Source organism: Arachis ipaensis, chromosome B8, assembly GCF_059453495.1.
Source record: "Arachis ipaensis isolate K30076 ecotype BB chromosome B8, ASM5945349v1, whole genome shotgun sequence".
NCBI lineage: Eukaryota > Viridiplantae > Streptophyta > Magnoliopsida > Fabales > Fabaceae > Arachis > Arachis ipaensis.
Window position 1 is genome coordinate 134979751 of NC_142443.1, and position 6762 is coordinate 134986512.

Below are 6762 nucleotides of genomic sequence, written 5' to 3' on the forward strand. Positions count from 1 at the left end.
GTTTTTCAAGAAAAGATCAAAGGGAAATTCGAAATCAGAGAAGCATGCACGCATAAGGTAACTTAGACCCTTAGTCAAAAAAGGGTATTTTCTGAACCTCAAAACCCTTATAAAAAAAAAGGGTACTTATAAATATTTTGTTTACAGCCTTAAAATGCCAAAAGAAATTGTTCAATCACCACCAACACAAACAAAGAAAGAGTTTAAAAAAGGAGGAACCCACAGGCCGGGCCCCCATATAGCCAACAAAATTATTTTTTAGGAAGGAGAGTAGACGGATCACCACCACCAGGGCCGGGAAGAGAGGCATCTATAGGAGAAGGAGAGGAAGTCGGAGGAACTGTGGAGGAACTCGGGGCATCCTTAGGGCGAGGAGGAGACTCTATAATCCTTTGCCCCCGAGTCTTCAAATCTGACTCGGAAATAATCTCGGGGACAGGGGGATCCACAATGGCACCATCGATGACAACCTTATCGGGATCTAAAGGAGAGAGGTCCAAGTCAGGAGCAATGACTCCGACCTGCTCCTTAAAAATCCTCCAAGCCTCCTCAGCGCCATCAGCAATAGAGTCCTCCAACTCGGCGTATGCCTTCTGAGAATTCAGCAGATCATTCTTCACAGACACAAGATCATCAAACAAACTTTGATAGCTATCCTGTGCTGTCTTCCTCAAACCGACCTCCATGTTGCATTGGGCTTGCAACTTCCTCTCCCTCTCCCGGAGGTTATCTCTCTCCTCCCTCAGCCTGGCGACTTCCTCCTTCAACTTCCCCTCATGCTCCTGATATATGAGAAGCCTTCCTTCCAGCTCTTCGACCCTCGAGGTCATCCCTAAAGAGCTGAGAGGAGCCTTCTCGAAAATATCTAAGAGTTTGCCACAAACCCCCGCCGCCTTAAGGCTCTCCTCAACCAGAGTGGTAAGGTGGCGCCGAACAGAAACATCATCCATGCTTATACGAACATTGGGATAGATGTTCTTTCGGACGAATGCAAGAGCATCCGCCTTCACCTCACCAGAAGAGCCAGACTCTAAGGTCTTGCGCTTCTTATTCTCTGGTTCAGGAGAAGGTCGAGCAGAGGGGGGTGGCTGAGAGAAAGTTGAAGAAGAAATTACAATGGGCTGAGAGGGAGTCCCAACGTTCCGAGGAGGAGGAGGAGGAGAGATAACCGCCCTGACGCCACCAGTCCTGGCACGAGATCTTGCTTTAGCCTCCTGGACCCTTTGGTAAGACTCCTGAGCGTTTGCCTTTGCCATCTCTGAAAGGACAATAACAGATAGATCAGACAAGTCGGATAATTCAGTCAGACAAGTCGGAAATCTAACAAACAAATAAAAGCTACCTAGCTGTGCCTGGACAAAGGTCGGAGACCCCTGGAGAAACTTTTTTGTGTCCAAGTATGGGGCCCTCCCCCACACTTCTCGGAGGAACCCCACAATGGCTGCCTCTACCTCATCCAGGTCATCCAGACCATATTTCTCGCAGGGGGAGGCCTCCAGCCAGTATAAAGGAAATCGGGGAGAAGAATTATCATCTAAAAAGAAGGGATGGTGACCCTCTACGGCTTGAACTTTGAAAAAATAACTTTTAAAGTCATGGAAGGATTCATCAAAAAGGGTAAAAACTCTCCGACCCTGTATGGCTCGGAAAGACACCCATTGTTGCTTATTGTTTAGCCCACTGAAGGGTTTGGTCATGTGGAAGAGATAGAAAAAAATCTTCAAAGAAGTCGGAAACTCCAAAGCCTGGCTAATAAATTGGTAAATTTTCAAAAAATCCCAAGAATTGGGGTGAAGCTGGGTAGGGGCAACTCGGCAGTGATGCAAAACAGATATCTCAAAGTTTGAAAAAGGGAGAAAAACACCCAAACGGGTGATCATGCACTCATACATAAAGAAAAAATGAGAGGCCGCCTCATTGACTCTCCCAAAGCAAACCCGGTCTTCAGGACCCGGGACTACCAATTCATACTTCGGCTCGTCATCCTCAGAAGTACAAATTCTGTGATGAGTGCGAAGGTTGGTGATAAACTCAGTATCGACCGAGGGTTCCTCCCCTAGGACCGTGACATCAACCCATTGAGAAAGGATATCTACGGAAGCCATTTCTTTTTCTTAAAAAGGTAGCAAAAAACCTACAAGGGAAAAAGAAAAGGAAAATTAAAAACACGGTCCCGAAAGGAGGAAGTATGGAACTGAAGTCTACAAACCAACCTATCTACAAAATGAAGGCATGCAAATAGAAAAGCACGTTACAAAAAGAACTAACCTTTATCCGAAAATGAGGGTTGAAGGAAACGAAAAGCCTTCGAAGATGCAACAATGCAGCACGAACGAATGAAGGGGAAATTTGAAAAATCGCAGAAACGAAACAATGAAAGAGAGGGAAAGTATTTATAAGTACGTCAGGGGCACGATGGTAAAAACGGGGCAGTCATTAATGAAAATGCACCGTTACCAAGACCATCAATCCCTACGCACATCCCTAACGGACACGACGCTTGATTAGACGTAACTGTCAGAACCAAAAGGTCACAAAAAGTCACGTCGGTTTCGGAACATCACGTCGGTCCCCCAACAAGTCGGCTACAACCCCGAGTAGTATACTCGAACCCAAATCTTAAAGAGAAATTGGGGTCGAGTAGGGGCACTGTTCATACCCTGGCCCAACAAATAAGGCCCAGGATCCAAATAAAAAGGCCCAACCCAAAGGGTTGGCCTCACCTTTCACCAGATTAGCCGCTACGAAGTTGGAACTAGTCACGACTTGCTCTAAAGAAGTCGGAAACGAGGATTAACTGGCAGATAAGCACTCATTTGAATGAGTAACTGCCCCTATAATCTCTCTAACCACTTCACGAGCCATATCTTAACTTTCCTAAGATAAAGGGACGGTTAACACCCTAGAAAAGTGGCACTACTCCAACGGTGGTTATTGGCTTACCACTATAAATACACTGACACCCCTCAGGTATCTCTAAGTCCCAATACTCTCTAGACCTGCTAACCCCTTTGCTGACTTAGGCATCGGAGTGTCTTTGCAGGTACCACCCCCCCCATTCTCTCATACTCACAAGTCGGATGGAGGCCCCCAAGGCGCAGACCCTGACAAAGGCTTCCTCCCTCAGACGATTGGGCCAACCAGCGCCATCCAACCCATTAATCTCCGGTTACCTACCGTAACAGTAATGAAAATGAAATAAAATAACTAATCTAACAAATTTTCAAGAGGAACTAATCTCCTTTGGCAATGGAGAGACTGAAGAAAGTAAATCGGGGAGAGGTGTAAGATGGTTTTGGTTTTAGAGTTTTATGCTAAGATTAAGGTTTGAATCCGAGTTTGTTGTGTTCCTAAAATAGAAGGGAGTTATTGAACGGAAGAGAAGTTTGAGAACAGGGTGATGAGGATAAGGTTTTTTATTTTGGAATTTTTTATTATTTTAAAATACTTAAAAATATTATGTAATAATAATTCTAAAATAATTAAAAATATCATGTAATTAGAATAAGAGGCCTGCTACACATACAAGTCTTTTTGACTTACAAGTCTTACAAGTTGGCACAAGCCCAACAAAAAACACACATTACACTCCCATATTCAAGAGTAAATAAACGCACGTTATTCAACCACTTCCTGTTTCCAAAACGCGCTACTCACCATGCATTATAAACGACTATTCTTCTTCTTCCTCCATGAAAACGAGTTTCTTGTCAAATTTGAAGATAATGGAACTTCAGAAATACACCCAAACGATTACAGAAATACACCCAAACGATCACAGAAATACAGCCAAAGGATTACAAAAATATACCCAAACGGTTACAGGAATTCACCCAAACAATTATAGAAATACACCCAAAGGATTACAGAAATACACCCAAAGGATTACAAAAACTACACCCAAAGGATTTAAGAAATACACCCAAAATTTGTTAAAGTACACCTTATGCATAATTCAGAACTCTTTCTCTTTCTCCTCATCATCTTCTGCTATTTCTTCTTCTTCAAAAACGATTTCAGAGCTTGATGTCAAAAAACAATGGAAATCGAGAATAACGAAGAAAGAAAACAGAGAAAAAAGCACGTAAATGAAGAAGGAGAAAGATAAGGCAAGAAACGAAAGAAAAGAAGAAGAAGAACGTGCAGCAAGAAGAAGAAGAAGGTGCAGTGAAAACGTGCAGTAACGGTTGAAGAAGGAGAAAGAGAAGGCAAGAAACGAAAGAAAAGAAGAAGAAGAAGAGGAAGAGGAAGAAGAACGTGCAGCAAGAAAAAAAAGAAGGTGCAGTAAAAACGTGCAGTAAAAACATGCAGTAATGGTTGAAGAAGGAGAAAGAGAAGGCAAGAAACGAAAAAAAAGAAGAAGAAGAGGAAGAGAAAGAAGAACGTGCGCAAGAAGAAGAAGAATATGTACTTGTAAAGACTTATATAAAAAAACGCTTGTATGTGGAGAATTTCTCTTAGAACAATTATTCAAGTCTTATACGTTAGCTATTTTAGTGTTTTTTACTAATTGAAATAGGAGTAATTGACAATTTAGTTATTTTGTCAAATTTTAAAATTTTTTAAAAATTATTTTATTATTTATATTTTTTTAAATTATTTTTGTCAGTGTTAGAATTTTTTGGATATCAATTTAATAATTTGTTCTTTAAATAAATAAATAAATAATTTTTTTTTACCCAAACGGTATCCCCAACCCGACAGGTTAAGGACTAATCCGTCGCAGATCTGAGCTCCATTTAAGGGTCTGCCGCTGGCCAATGAGTTGCTGCATGCACAAGGTGGGGTTCGAACTCCCGACACTTATTTAAGCGGATGAGTGAGTTGACCACTCGACCAACCCAAGTTGGTTAAATAAATAATTATTGATTGATCATGTTTTTAATAATGTCTTAGCTAAAGTTTTTGTAAGACTGTTAAATGGACCAACGTGACCCATTTGGCCTAGCTTGCCTAAGTCCACCTGTTATACGGGCTAGTCTATTTATTTTGTGTTTATTTACGAGTCTAAGTTTTCAAGTTGGGATATTTTATAGAATATTTTAATTTTGATATTGGGTTTATACTAGTATTTTTTAATAATGTGTGAAATTTTGTATGTTTTCTTTCATAAGGATATCACAAATCTAACTCTACGATTTGTGAAGTTTAACTTTTTTTTTTTATTTTTAAAATACAAAATTTATTCTCCAATTTGTGAAGTAACACAAAATCTACCATTCGATTTGTAAACTTACACAAATCTGACCTTTCAATTTGTGTTTCAGTATTTAAAAAAAATTAATATGCAAATCGAACCCTCTGATTTGTGATTACCTCCGTACTAAATTAAAATACACCACTTTTCCATAATCAAGAATAACACAGCAATAATTTTCATATTAAAAAAAAAACAGCCTATTTTATAACTGAAATAGTATCGATAACTCAAAGTGTTGTGTGTGTGAGAGAGAGAGAGAGAGAGAGAGATGAAGCTTAGATGAATGAATGAGAGAATGAGAATGTGATTATTGTGTAGCAGCTACAGCTGATAGGAGTTTATATACATATGTTGAGACACGTGACTTGCTGCACCTGTTACCACTAATTAGTTGCTAACTAATTGCTAAAGTGACTCTAACAAACTTCCGTTATTCTATTCTATTATCCTGTCATCCCCCCTCAAACTCAACGATTGAGGTTGCTCAATCTTGAGTTTGGACCGAAAGGTTGCAAACCGTGAGGAGCTTACTGCCTTAGTCATGACATCGGCAATTTGAGTATCTCCAGGGATATGATGAATCTGGACTCGCCCTTTGGCTACATGGTCTCGCACCAAATGGAGATCAATCTCAAAATGCTTTGAGCGAGAATGAAGCACAGGATTTGCGGACATTAACACAGCACCTGCATTGTCACAATACACTTTGAGGGTAGGTACAAGAATGTGAATTTCACCAAGTAGATTTCGAATCCAGAGCAGCTCGGCTACCACATTGGCAATGCCACGGTACTCAGCCTCTGTGCTGGAACGAGATACTGCAGCCTGCTTCTTTGAGCACCAAGAAACAGGGTTCGGCCCAAACATGACACAATAGCCAGCAGTGGATTTGTGATCCTCAATGTCTGAGGCCCAATCAGAGTCAGTATATCCTGTAAGGATCAACTCAGTAGGTTTACGCAGATGAAGCCCCATGGTCCTCGTGCCTTGCAGATACCTGAGGATACGCTTTACCGCTTTCCAATGCTTGTCCAGCGGAGCTTGCATAAATTGGCAGACTTTGTTGATGCAGAATGCAATTTCAGGCCTGGTGACAGTGAGGTATTGGAGGCTTCCAACAACAGATCTGTACAGGCTCACATGCTCAAATGGCACACCATCTGTGGATGTCAACTTCAAGTTAGAAGTCATAGGGGTAGCAGCAGCCTTAGAGTCTCCCATGTTAGCCTTCTTTAGCAAATCATTAATGTACTTCGTCTGGGACAGTAGTAGGCCCCCACAAGATGTTTGAGTGACTTCAATGCCCAAAAAATACTTTAATTCTCCCATATCTCGAAGTGAGAACTTGGAGTGAAGTTGTTGCACTAATTTGGCAATAGCCTCTTTTGAAGTTCCAGTGACGATAATATCGTCCACATACACAAGGAGGAACATTGTGGCTTCACTGGTGTGTTTGAAGAACAGGGAGACATCTGATTTAGTAGAGGAGAATCCCAGAGTGTATAGTGCTGCCCTTAGAGTATTAAACCAGGATCTGGGTGTCTGCTTTAGACCATAAAGCG

The 6762-nt window shown here is 41.2% G+C and overlaps 1 pseudogene; it reads right to left on the minus strand.

The window, feature by feature from the left end:
• Window positions 1-363: 363 nt before the first annotated feature.
• LOC148549941 (uncharacterized) lies at window positions 364-1892 on the minus strand (annotated as a pseudogene).
• Window positions 1893-6762: the final 4870 nt, after the last annotated feature.